The sequence below is a fragment of the Octopus sinensis genome, linkage group LG1 (assembly GCF_006345805.1).
Source record: "Octopus sinensis linkage group LG1, ASM634580v1, whole genome shotgun sequence".
In the NCBI taxonomy this organism is placed as follows: Eukaryota; Metazoa; Mollusca; class Cephalopoda; order Octopoda; family Octopodidae; genus Octopus; species Octopus sinensis.
This window is the reverse complement of record NC_042997.1, coordinates 163,573,904-163,586,891: the sequence shown is the minus strand read 5'-3', so window position 1 is coordinate 163,586,891 and position 12,988 is coordinate 163,573,904. Positions and strand designations below refer to the sequence as shown.

General features: G+C 32.5%; 2 protein-coding genes across 13 annotated transcripts in view; one reads left to right on the top strand and one right to left on the bottom strand.

Annotated features, from left to right (window-relative positions):
- The window catches only part of LOC115211517 (supervillin), a 273,144-nt gene that overhangs the window by 182,143 nt on the left and 78,013 nt on the right, over positions 1 to 12,988 (bottom strand). For all 9 annotated transcript variants that reach the window (XM_036506226.1, XM_036506231.1, XM_036506225.1 and 6 more), the window contains exon 2: positions 11,198 to 11,282. The gene's annotated coding sequence lies outside the window, so the exon portion shown is untranslated. The remainder of the gene's footprint in view (positions 1 to 11,197; positions 11,283 to 12,988) is intronic.
- Positions 1 to 12,988, top strand: part of LOC118764967 — a 115,527-nt gene that overhangs the window by 60,472 nt on the left and 42,067 nt on the right. Inside the window, exons 4-5 of one of the 4 annotated variants that reach the window (XR_005000819.1) lie at positions 4,562 to 4,787; positions 4,878 to 5,030. The exons of 1 other annotated variant lie outside the window; for it this stretch is intronic. The gene's annotated coding sequence lies outside the window, so the exon portion shown is untranslated. The remainder of the gene's footprint in view (positions 1 to 4,561; positions 4,788 to 4,877; positions 5,031 to 12,988) is intronic. 2 more of the 4 variants (XR_005000827.1, XR_005000825.1) reach the window with 2 other exon arrangements.

Genomic DNA, 12,988 nt, shown 5'->3' with positions numbered 1-12,988 from the left:
GTAGAGAATCAGAGATAGAATTATCAGAAAATAGAGATATATTTACTTAAGATAATCAAACGATAATGACAATGATAGTTGAACTTATGAAAAACAATGATTACGATGGCTACGCATCTTTCAGAAATGTTTTAATGAGATCACAAAGAAAACTAACAGTCATCAATCATATCACTAACAATGTAACAGAAATAAACAATTTATTAAGAACTGCAAGGACAAATGCAGCAAATGAGATAGGGTTGAAAGATATAAGAACTCTAAACAAAATAAATCATGATATAAATGGAAAATATTATGGAATAATAAGATGTGGGATAGGATATCAATATTTTAGAAAGTTAAAGGATAAAGATCAATTAAAATGTATGGGAAAACATAGAGAATTAGATATAGAATACAACATTGGCAACAAAAAAAAAATGCTCTAACGATGGTTTAGTGGAATGAAAAGAATGATTGTGAAAAATGGTATGAACAAAGAACAAATTAGTATAGATAAAAATCATATGCAGTACAGATCTAATAATAAATATACCAGGAGTTAAATGTTAGTACTAGATATGAAGGAAGTAAGAAGATTTGGAATGGCATTTAGGTACAGAAAGAGAATATATTTGTTTATAAAGATCATAATTACTATATATATTTTATTAATCATGAGTACAAGATATTAAACTAAAATGCTTCTAGTCATCTTCGATGAAGTATAAGTAAATCCCATTAAATAGCAGAAGATTATTAACATGAATTTTTTTTTTTTTTTACAAGTTAGAATACAGATAGTGCTCATGATCTTCACAGATGTCCTGACAGTGGTGAGATTTTGAACACAGGTAGCAAAAGGTTTGTAGGAAAAGTGTGACAAGGATAAAATTTCAAACTGTTGTAGCTCTGAGGAGAAATGATTAGAAACAATGCTCAGAGAAGAATTTGAGAGGTAAAAAATGGTAGGGGTAATGAGAGTAGGAGAGACAGGTATGAAGAACTAGATGGAGCAGCAGAGAGATGAATCAAAGTGCCTTAAGCTAGTTTTTCATGAATTGGGGAAGTAAATTTTTGCTAATCAACTGAATATTTTTAATACAGCATCAAGTCATCAAAGCATTGAATGGAATGCCTTGAAGTTATTGTCCTTGCTCTCTGCACTCTGAGTTCAAATTCTACCAAGGTTAACTGTGCCTTTCATTCTTCCAAAGTTTATAAAAATGCACCAATCCAGAGCAGTGAATTAGCAGAAATGTTAGAGGGTTGGCAAAAGCACTTTGTGATATCTGATGTGCCACTTGACATTCTGACAGTAATACTTGCAATGATACTCATACCAAGCTGTATCAGCCTCAGTCAGCAGCCTTTCTTTGGATAAAAATTAGTGTGCAGAGAAAAGACTTGCATGCATAGGCAACTGCAAGTCTTCCACAAAAGCTATTTTGCAGTGACTGCACACATAAGTGCAAATGCATGGTCAATGTCAACTGATATAGGATGTATATGGTACAGTCTAGACATTTGACTAAATAGTAGCAATACCTTTCTAGATATTTCGAGCAGTACTCCATTGTGGGTCATATTTGAGCTCTGTAGAGCATCAGTAACTAATCAAAGCTGAAGTACTTTATGGCCCTGGTGATGAAGGGTATGCAATGTAGTTTTGATGATGCTTATATATAATATAAAAGAAAACATTTCATCCTTAAAGGTTCCATAAATTAGGACAGACCTCTGTAGAGATACAAAAATAGAAGTGTTTGTAGAGGATAGGAACAAGATATGGAATATACCTTTTGATGGTAATGGGTAGACATACTGTCAGAACCATCCAGTTTGTTAAGATAAAGCAATCAGAAAACTTTTTGCACTTGGTAATGAAGTATTGAGACAAGTAGAGTGAAGAGGAGTTAGCAAGAATTTTGTTCTGAGTGTAAAAAGTGGAGTTGGAAGCAAATTGAAGAGCAAGAGAGCTATCTTAGTTGAAGAATGGCAAGTAAGAGGACTCTGCAAGTTAGTACAGACACTCTTGCAAAGGCAATACCTTCTGGCATTGCTATAATTTATGAAGCAATAAAGTTTGCAGGTTATGTGGTACATAAGTCCATCTTATTCTTTCTTGATGATTGTTTTGCAGTGATGGCTACATAACTTCCAGTTGGTGATAATGGGTAACTTTTTCCAGGTGTTGTAGGCAGTGTTTTGTTGTTTTTTTTTTTTTTGTTTGTAGTGCAGCCTTGCCATTGTAGATGAACAGTAAGTTGTGTTGCTACTTGAGGGTGTAGAATGTGGAAGATGGTTTCCCGTTACATGCTAGGAGGATGGTTTTCAGTTGCATGCTTAGCTGTTTCGGATAGGTCAAATGTCAAGAACATTTCCTGTCAAGAATAATTAGCATACAACTAATGCAGCTCCAACTAGTTAACTTATTTGTGTGAGAGGAAAATATCAGAGATGTTATCTTGACAGGTACAGAGATGGTAATGGCTGAGAAAAATCTGATATTGAAGATGAGAAAATGATCAAGAATGTTTGTGAGTCAGTCTGTGATATGGGCAGGTGAGGATACTAACTAAGGGAGATTATTCAGAATGGCAAATGATCTAGCCTCTACATTAACAGTATGAGTGTGGGAGAGAGTGCAAAAACTAAGAAGAATGATATGTATTAAAATCACCAAAGATGAGGACATCAGAGAGAGGTGAATTGAGATAGATGCCCTCAATGAGGATAGTTGAATAGTTATTATCTGTTCAGAAAGTTTGACGAGCAGTAGATATGAATTAACATGGATAAACAGAAAAGAGTAACTTTCAACTAGAGTAAGTAGTAGATAGACATTGATGCTGAAGTTCAAGTGAGTGGTAGGAAGAGTGTATTCTATATAGAGAGATGCCACGTATATGAAAATAGTTATGACATAAAGTGTAACCTGAAGAGCAGAGATGGATTAAAGAAAGTGGTTGAGAGATTTGTGTCCCAGAGAAGAATAAGACGTGTAGTTTGTGTATCATCAACCATAAAAGATGGTTGTTAAGATCCAAACTGGATTGAAGTCCACAGATACAGGTCAGAGGTGGGTGAATTGTTTATATATAAAGACATTTTTGAAATGTTAATGAATTCCTTGATTCATACTATTCATTAGTACATACATTATGATATTCCTGGAGTTAATTATTACCTTCAAAACCAGAATTTCTAAACATACATGTTTATTACAGTAACTCATTATTATAAATCAAATCTATTCAACTTCAAAATTATCACCATATTTTTACATCTGCTTTTCCATGTGGATTTTATTTAAAAAAATATTTATGAACAATCTCATCATAAAGACCACAGTGATTCACTAAAATATTACTCACTAAAACAAATCTAGTGTTATAAAAAAATATTACAAAGAACTTAAGGTGAAGAAAGCATTTACAAACAATACAATAATTTATTTTTAGGTTTATCAAAGAAAAATATACCTAGCTGAAGTCTCCACTATTGTTAGTCTCCATTATTACAAATGACTAGAATGCATATGAACAACAGCTAAATAGGAGAGAGTCTATTTGAGAACAAAAGTTTATTCTTAAGGGCTATTACAGATGAATAATCATTTACTATACATGAAAATTCAGGATTTCCAAGTAAAGATCAAACTTTTCTAGGTAGTGTGGTACTGGAACTTAGCCAGATTTACTGGCTAAGTTCCAGGTTAGTAAAATAAAGCAATTCCTGCTTTACAAATTCTGTTTTTAAAGACAGTAATTTAACTTAACTGCTTTCCAAATACTAGGGTTGGGTGTAAAAAGACAGTAAAACAAATAATGAAACTGCATGAAATAATCTAAAACAAATTAAGAGGATTATTCATCATATAGATAATAATGATCTCCTTCAACTAGACTTAAGGATAGTTTTTTAGAGAGGTTTATAGCCATTTAAAGCTAAGACCAACACTGGTGCTACTTTTGCTGAAAGATGATCTCAAAACTTGGAGCAGAGTTTTCTAAGTTGTGTGGCCAATAATCTTTAGGTGTGTCATGAAATTAAGACAAATCTTATGAATTTTATATTACTATATAATTTCACTGAAAGTACCATTATTATTCATATCATATTTTAAAGTTTTGAGACCACAATTTAAATTTGACTGGTACTTTGTTCAATCAAAACCTCTTTGTCGTTAGACGTCAATACACAAAGGAATGGGAGTGTTAAAACAATGTAAGTAGCAAAAAAGAGGACAGCTATAAGCTTTAACAAAATTCCAAAAACAAATATCGCCTGTTGCACACAGTTTTGTCACAATATTTTATCAGAATTTTCTACATCTTACTAATAATACAAAGATTATTATGATAAGATTTAAATTTTACAAGTTTTAGATGTTTTCGCTAATACTTGTTGCCTTGTTATCAAAAGTCAAATATTTTGTTGAATTGTTGAATTTTTACAGACAATTTATTTAGGAATTTAATTTGGGGGTTTAAACACTGATATTTGCATAAATACTATTCATAAATTCATAAATATTCATAAATACTATTATTTTTATATGTTCCCTGTTCATCAGAAAGACTGTTACAAGTTCAATGGATGTGTGACCAGAAGTAATATTTGGGGAGACAATATCTGTTCAGTAGTAACTGAGGTCAAATTTGTGGCAGGGTCACTGTCAACTTAATGGATTTCTACAGAGAGCATGATGATTGTGATGGTGGTGGTAGTGGTGGTGGTGGTATTAGTAGCAGGAAGAGGAGGGGGAGGAATGCTGTCCACTTGGACACAAACTTCTGCAGGTGTGTAGGAAAATTTTTGTCTTTTGTCTTTTTTTTTTTTTTTAACAAGCTACTAAAATCATTCTATTCCAATCTTCTCTCATTTTCTAGTTTTGAGTTACAATTTTTGCAAAGCTCTTGGATAAAAATGTGTCAAATTTTAGTTAAGAAACAAAAAGCTGTTGAAAGTAATTGTGAAAATTAATGGAATGTAGTACCAACAAATAAAATTTGTGAAGAATCCAATACAGAAAGCATTTGTAGGTAAGAAATGTACATGCAAAATTTCTAAGTTTTTTTTCTTTTTCAAAGATTGCAAGAAACAGGTTTTGAGTGTTTTTGATTTGTGGTGAAGTAGTTGCAAATGGTACTAAATATAATGAATACCCATTTTATCCCCAAATATAATTGTCTGTCAGGAAAGCTCTGAGAATACTTCAAAGAGCTTTTCAAAATCTATGAAATAATCCATATTATTTATTAAGAAAATTTTTTAAATCAGGTTACTTGGTTGCTTAGCTAATAGCCTAAAACAAGGACCCATATACAGTTTCAGAAACCACCTTGTTGTGCAACAGTTTTTAACAATACTTGGATCCAAATTTGAATTCAAAATAAAAAAAAATAAAAGAATTCTTTTAACACACAATAAGATTGAAAGACAGATTTGAGATATGTCTAAAGATATTAAAATGCATAAGAAAAATATTTTAACAAACGATAATAGAATGTTTGCATTACACATAGATGAGTCAACAGATGTAAGTCAGCACAAAAATTGCTTTATATGTTTCATTCAAAAATTTCTCTTAAAAAGCAGAAGTGAACATGTATTTAAAATTTTAGCTTTTTGAAGAAAAACATTTTGCAATGAACTAATTGTATAAAATTATGTACAGACGATGCACTTTCAATCAGTGGTTTATCAAATGGCTTTACAGCATTGTCAAAAACAGAAGTTGTAAATATTCTAACCATTAATTGCTTTTCACATCATGACATATAAGTTGCCCAAAACAATTATAAATAAATCAAAATTAGTTATGGAACAAGTTATTAAAAAGCCTAATTATGTTAAAAGTAGATCTCTTGAAACAAGTTCATTCGCATATTTAGGAAAAGATGGAAGCAAGGTTATAAAACTGATTTTGTGCAATGAAGTTCATTGGCTCTCAAGAGGTCAAGTGCTTTGTTGTGTATATGATATAAGAGAATGGTGTTTATACTTTTACAAGAGAATTGTCAAATTGAATTTTGTGATTTACTTCAAAATGAGTTTTGGTGCACAAAATTAATATATTTTTCACACTCATTTCTAACATATATCTTCCTAACATTTAAATAAAATAAATACTAAAATGCAGGGGGGGGGGGAAAGAAAAGATAAGATTTGCACAATGAGAGAAAAAATAGGTAAGAAAATTGAAATAGAAAATTCTTCAAATGTTTTCCAAAACCTATGAATGCAACTTAAAATGAGATAGTCCTTTAATTTTTAATAATTTAGCAATGCTTGAGAAGTGGGCAAATAATTACTTCCCTAATACCAAAATGAAAGAATACAATTAGATCAGAAATCTAGATATTCCATCAACAACAACTAACTTTATACTAATGAAAGAAGAAACACTGAAATAAAAGATAACTGGTGTATATAATTGATATATATGTGAGTGAAGTAGCTAGTTTCTGGATTGACATTTCAGCGATCACACTCGAATAGCACTCTTAAGATGCCAATCAGGCAGTACTGTCATCAGCCATGACAAAAATTTCACTTGCCTCAACAGGTCTTTGCAATTTACTGCCCAATGATTGAAGGGTACTCTTAAATGGGCTGGTTATGCTGCACTGGCATAGGCCACAGTTACAGTCTCACTTGGCTTGCCAGGTCTTCTCAAGCATATCTCCAAAGGTCTCAGTCACTTGTCATTGCCTCGGCGAGGCCCAATGTTCAAAGGTCGTTCTTCACCACCTCATCCCAGGTCTTCCTGAGTCTACCTCTTCCACATGTTCCCTCAACTTCTAGGGTGTGACACTTTTTCACACAGCTATCTTCATCCATTCGCAACACATGACCATACCAACACAGTCGTCTCTCTTGCACACCACATCTGACGCTTCTTAAGTCTAACTTTTCTCTCAGGGCACTTACGCTCTGTCATGTATGCACACTGAAATTACACATCCAGCGGATGAATATTCCAACAATTATTCAGGAATTGTGGTAATTACATACAAGCATCTCATTAAAATGTTAAGCATATTTTGATTTTGCTCAATTTATTAAAATTTATAAAACACAATTATGTATTATCAATTATTTATAACTAGTGTACAATCAAAATAGCAGCATATATGAATCTGATAATTTCCTAAGTGATGTGCTTGGAAAGTTCTGATGAAGAATGTCAAAAAAAAATACTATAAGGTCTCTAAATTACTATCTCAGCATGGCTGTAGTCCAATAGACTGGAAGAAGTAAAATGATTAGAAAGATACAACTAATAATAACTATGCAATTTATTCAGTAACTATTATTAATATTCACTACTTTTAAAGTCAAGACACTAACTGATTTAATTTGAAATAAATTGTAACAGAGATTGCCTACAAAATTGTAAGTATCAGGAACATTTCCCTAATATTTACTACAAGGCGTCTAGGTTACTATGACATTTCATTCAGCTGAATGAAAACTATTGAAATTTATGGAGATGGACTGATTGCTAACAAAAGATTAAATATTAAAAAAAAGCTTTGATCCCTATATATGGCACCTTGGGAAAGAGTCTGTGAATGCAGCAATGGGTTGATCAATGCGTTATGAATGAAATATGGCAGAGACAGAGTGCAGTGTGTGTGTGTGTGCATACCAATGTAAAACAGCACAATGAGTTTTGATCCTTTATGTCAAAAGTAACTTAGTCATTCAATAATCAGAGATCAATAGAAAAATACAATACTGAAATAAATAACAGGTCCAATATGATTAACTAAATCTCTAAAAAGCAGTACCCCACAATGGCCACAATCCATTGATTGGAACCAATAAAAGAATACATTAGTTCTTTCTAGGAGAGTAAGCAAACACACATACACATGTGTATATATACATTCGACAACTTAAAAATATTATATTTGACATTTGTATTTGTTCTTAAAATAGGTGTTTCAACAAAATGTTTTCTCCTGATTATGAATGAACTGGGATGGTTATGCATTACTCATTTTAATTACAGATAAAATTATTAATGACTCAAAATATTTTATTTCCTATAAGAAAAATTTAGACCTATGACCTTTAGAATATAACTCCAGTGCATTTATATATTGTAATTTGCTCTAATTTTGTGATCAAAATAAATAAATCAAATTGAATTATTCTTCCACCACCCACCCTCTCTCTCTCTCTCTCTCTCTCTCTGCGTGACACAACACACATGCCTGCACACACACACGCACATACATATATTTGTAGAATGAAGGATCTTGAAGTTGTTGCCTTCAGTAATGTTTCTTGCTGCAAAATAGGCTCATCAGTAATTCTAGTTCCAGTTGTTCTTTTGAAGATATCTACATCCATATTACGTAGATCCCTTAAGTCTTTCAATAGGATATTGAAAAGTGGTGGGAATTTGAATCCTAAGTTATTGCAATACCTGGCCATAGTTATCAATGGATTATGAAAGGTATTTCACACCTTGTGTAGAAAAAAGGCCTAGTATAAATAAATGTTCACAAATTTTAAATTTTAGTTTGTGATCCAGTTAAAATGACACTTACATATACCTATTTTTTTTCTTGATGACAATGATATGTGTGTATGTGTGCATATCAGGTGACCACATGACCAACCAGACTATCAGACGTTGTTACACATTGCTGGTCACAATGCACTTTGCATCATCTTCGTCTTTAAATGACGTCATCCCACTGGCTAGATGAGCAGGCATCATTTAACGTCCATCTTCCATACATGCATGGGTAGGACTATATATATATATATATATATATATATAAAAGAAAGGAAATGAAGAAAATGCTGACAAAATAATTTAAGTAAGGGAGAGTGTATTTAATTAGGTGAAAGTTCTTTTTACCGGTTGCGCATTTGTTATGCTTATCAAAAGATATTTTTTTAAGCATAACAAATGCGCAACCGGTAAAAAGAACTTTCACCTAATTAAATACACTCTCCCTTACTTAAATTATTTTGTCAGCATTTTCTTCATTTCCTTTCTTTTATATATCACAACTCATGTTCCACATCTCCTTTTTTAAATATATATATATATATATATATATATATATATATTACAGAGATGTACTTGCATAGCAAGTGACTTGATCTGAGATTGTGTGCTGAAACAAAAACAATTGCAGCATGGGAGGTGTTTATAAGCCATTTTAAAACACACACAAAAACCATTAGATTCACTTTCTCTCTTTCTCTTTTACTTGTTTCAGCCATTTGACTGCGGTCATGCTGGAGCACCGCCTTTAGTTGAGCAAATCAACCCCGGGACTTATTCTTTGTAAGCCCAGTACTTATTCTATCGGTCTCTTTTGCCGAACCGCTAAGTGACGGGGACGTAAACACACCAGCATCGGTCGTCAAGCAATGCTAGGGGGACAAACACAGACACACAAACACACACACACACATACATATATATATACATATATACGACAGGCTTCTTTCAGTTTCCGTCTACCAAATCCACTCACAAGGCATTGGTCGGCCCGGGGCTATAGCAGAAGACACTTGCCCAAGATGCCACGTAGTGGGACTGAAGCCGGAACCATGTGGTTGGTTAGCAAGCTACTTATCACACAGCCACTCCTAACATTTAAATTTAATTTGTTAAAATATTTTCATTGTTTTGAAACAGTAACCAGTTCACTGGCAAAATTCCATGCTGCATGGAATTTTGTCAGTGAACAGGTCGTGGTTTCAAAATGACGAAAATATTTTGACAAATTAAATTTAAATGTTGAAGTGAATCTAACAGTTTTTGTGTGTTTTGTAAATGGTTTATAAACACCTCCCACACTGCAATTGTTTTTGTATATATATACATGTTCATGCATTTAACATCCATGTTTTTCATATTAACTTTTGTTCAACCATGGGGTTGAAGTAAAGTTAATAGAAGCAGGATTTTACAGCCAGATACTATTCCTGGTTGCCAACTCTTAGCTGCTTTTTAAGTATGGGATATTTTTATTCCACAGGTCTTCAAAAGCACACACTGACTGGTCATAATGTTATCAAGGAATATAAACATCACAGCACCATTTCAAGTGGTAACAAGTGAAGCTATTTAATGTCAATATTCATTCACATTTGCACACACACACACACACACACACACACATGTAAGTAGCCAATGAGAGGAGCTACACAGCTACTCACATTCAGGAGAGAGAGTGAAAGAGAATGGACTGGTAGTATTGCCAAAGAGATAGATACTGGTGATGAGGTATCCAGGTGGCACCTCAGGTAAGAAGAATAGTATGGAGGGGAGTGCAAGAGTGTATGGAGGAGAGGGAGGTAGGTAGGCAACATCTATAAAGACAGAGAAAGGTTGAAGAGAGAGGGTGCACAAGTTGGGGAAGCCAGAGGAATGTTAGCAGCAAGGTACTAATGGTGATACCATTGACATTATGTGTGCATGCGTGTGTGCATGTACGTGTGTATTGGTATCTAGAAGACTCAAAGAGTGGCAGATAATGCTAATTGCTAAGGACAGACCATAACTAAACTCTTGGTTCGATTGTGATACGAGTTAGGAGTTTAATGTGGGTCTTGTATTGGCCTGCATATATATATTAGACAATAATGGAACTGCAACTACAATATTTTATATGTTATTTCTACTTCCATTCTCTTATTTCCCTCTATTTTCCCTATCTCCTCCTTTTCCATTTATTTTTCTCACATCGTCTCTGATGAAAAGATATCCATAATATCCCAGAAACAGCTGTAAGACTATTTCTTTCCTTATAAATATCCTGAAAACTCCTCACAGCCGTGGCTTTGTTATCTGTTTTTGTCTAATAATAATAATAATAATATATATATATATATAATGTATGTGCAACCATAATAACATTTTCATACGATATATAAATGTACATATATTTATATGTATGTGTAGACTCCTAATAGATAGTATTTCTGATATACTGTTTTTACTTGAATACAATGCAATCTTGAATATAATGTGAGCCCTTTTAGTGTATGAAAATCAATAACATATTTTAACCACTTTTAATTTTTTTTTTTTTTCTTTACATGAGAATATGTTTCCCGACAATTTTCATCTTGATGTTCCATATTAAATTTTTCATATTGAACATGAATGAATAAATAAGGTTAGCTACTTTCCGATTAAACCTTTTTACTGAAAAGATTATTTACTCACTTTTAAAAAGTTAAGCTTGATTTCCTCCATAAATTGCTTTGGAAAATGTATGTATTTAAGTATCCACTGTAACTGTAATTCCTTCCTGTCAACACAAACAATTTATTTGGATTTAGTTGTAAGCAACAAGTAATTAAAAAATAAAACAAACAAAATCATTTCATATTAAAATATAAAACAAACAAAAACATTTCAGAGCTTAATTGAAAATGCATCATATATGAAAATTTTTTTAATATATTATAAAGGCAAAAAAAAACAAATTAAAAAGTATTCCTCGATAAAAGAGTAAAAGCTCAATTCCAAAATTAATATTTCTTTCATATCAAAATAGAATTCTGAAGGAAAAGAATATCAAAATTTTAAAATTATATATTTTTTTCATACAAATTCTGCTTTTATATCATTGAAGTGTCAGTTCCCATTTAAAAGATTTCAAACAAAACTAGATTTAGGTTAATATAAATTTTTTCCTTAACCATATGATCCTTTCTGGATATAGATAAAAAGCAGCATTCTAATTAACCAAAAGCATAAAACAAATTGAAACAAGATCAAGGGTATCTTGACTAACCAAGAGTCAATAATATTATGCTGGGCTACTTTTGAAGTAATGTGGTCTATGGGAAATGAAACACATACATTTATCATGTGCTTAGGAGGTTTGCTACCCAGCCACATGCTTTCAGGCTAAGTCCCATGAGCAGCACCTTGGACAAGTATTTTCTACTCTTCTACTACAGTCTAGGGTCAACCAAAACCTTGTGAGTGAGTTTGTGAGTTTGGTAGATAAAAATTGAAAGAATACTCTCTCTCTCTCTCTCTCTCTCTCTGTGAGTGTGTGTGTGTGTGTGTGTGTGTTGATATTGTATAGTAGTTGTTAATGAATGTCACTGTCATACAATTGATGTTTACTTCCCATCTTCTGCAAAAACATGTCTGGTCATGAGGAAATATCGCAAGGTGGCACAGATGGGACCTAGAACCACATGTCCAGCAACTTAACCACACAGCTATGCTGACACACACATGCACACATACATATGTATAGTCACTTTTTAACCATAAATATATATACATAGATACAGGCATGGCTGCATGACATTATGGTGATGATGATGATTTCATATATATAAGATACATCTAAGCATAAGCTAAGGAACTAAATGTAAGCAGAAAATCTAGAATGGAAGCTCTTAGGCAGTGAAATGATGTCTTAATTCCATCAATTCTTGCCACCAAACTAGCATCAAACATTGTCCCCACTCAAACTTTTTTGGATCACAACCTAAGCAGTTGAAAATTTCCAAACATTATACATAAGCTGACACTCAAGAAACCAATAATCCCTAATTACTTCATTTCAAAAATGGTTTTGGGCTCTGGCACTAAAACACTGTCCCAAAAGTCCCAACTGTATCTGATTTAATTTGTTCATTTTCTTTGTTTCATGAAAAGAATACATTAAATATATTTTATCAAGAGGGTGCATGTAGTGAACTGTGTTTTTCAATATTTCTTATAAAAAAACATCTCAAGAATATGAACTGAGATAAATTTAGTAATCATCAAATTTTCAGCAAATTTCATTAGCTAGTAACCAACCTCATTGAATCCTAGCTAAGAACTAAATTTCTTTCAAATCACACTTAATTAAAAAAAGACAAGAAATATTGGATAATGTGCTCCTAGATGCACTTTAAAGCTTGAAATTTAGATGGAAAGGCCACAGCAATTAAAACTTTTAACTAGGACTAAACAACAACAAAGGATTTCAGATAAGGCTAAATT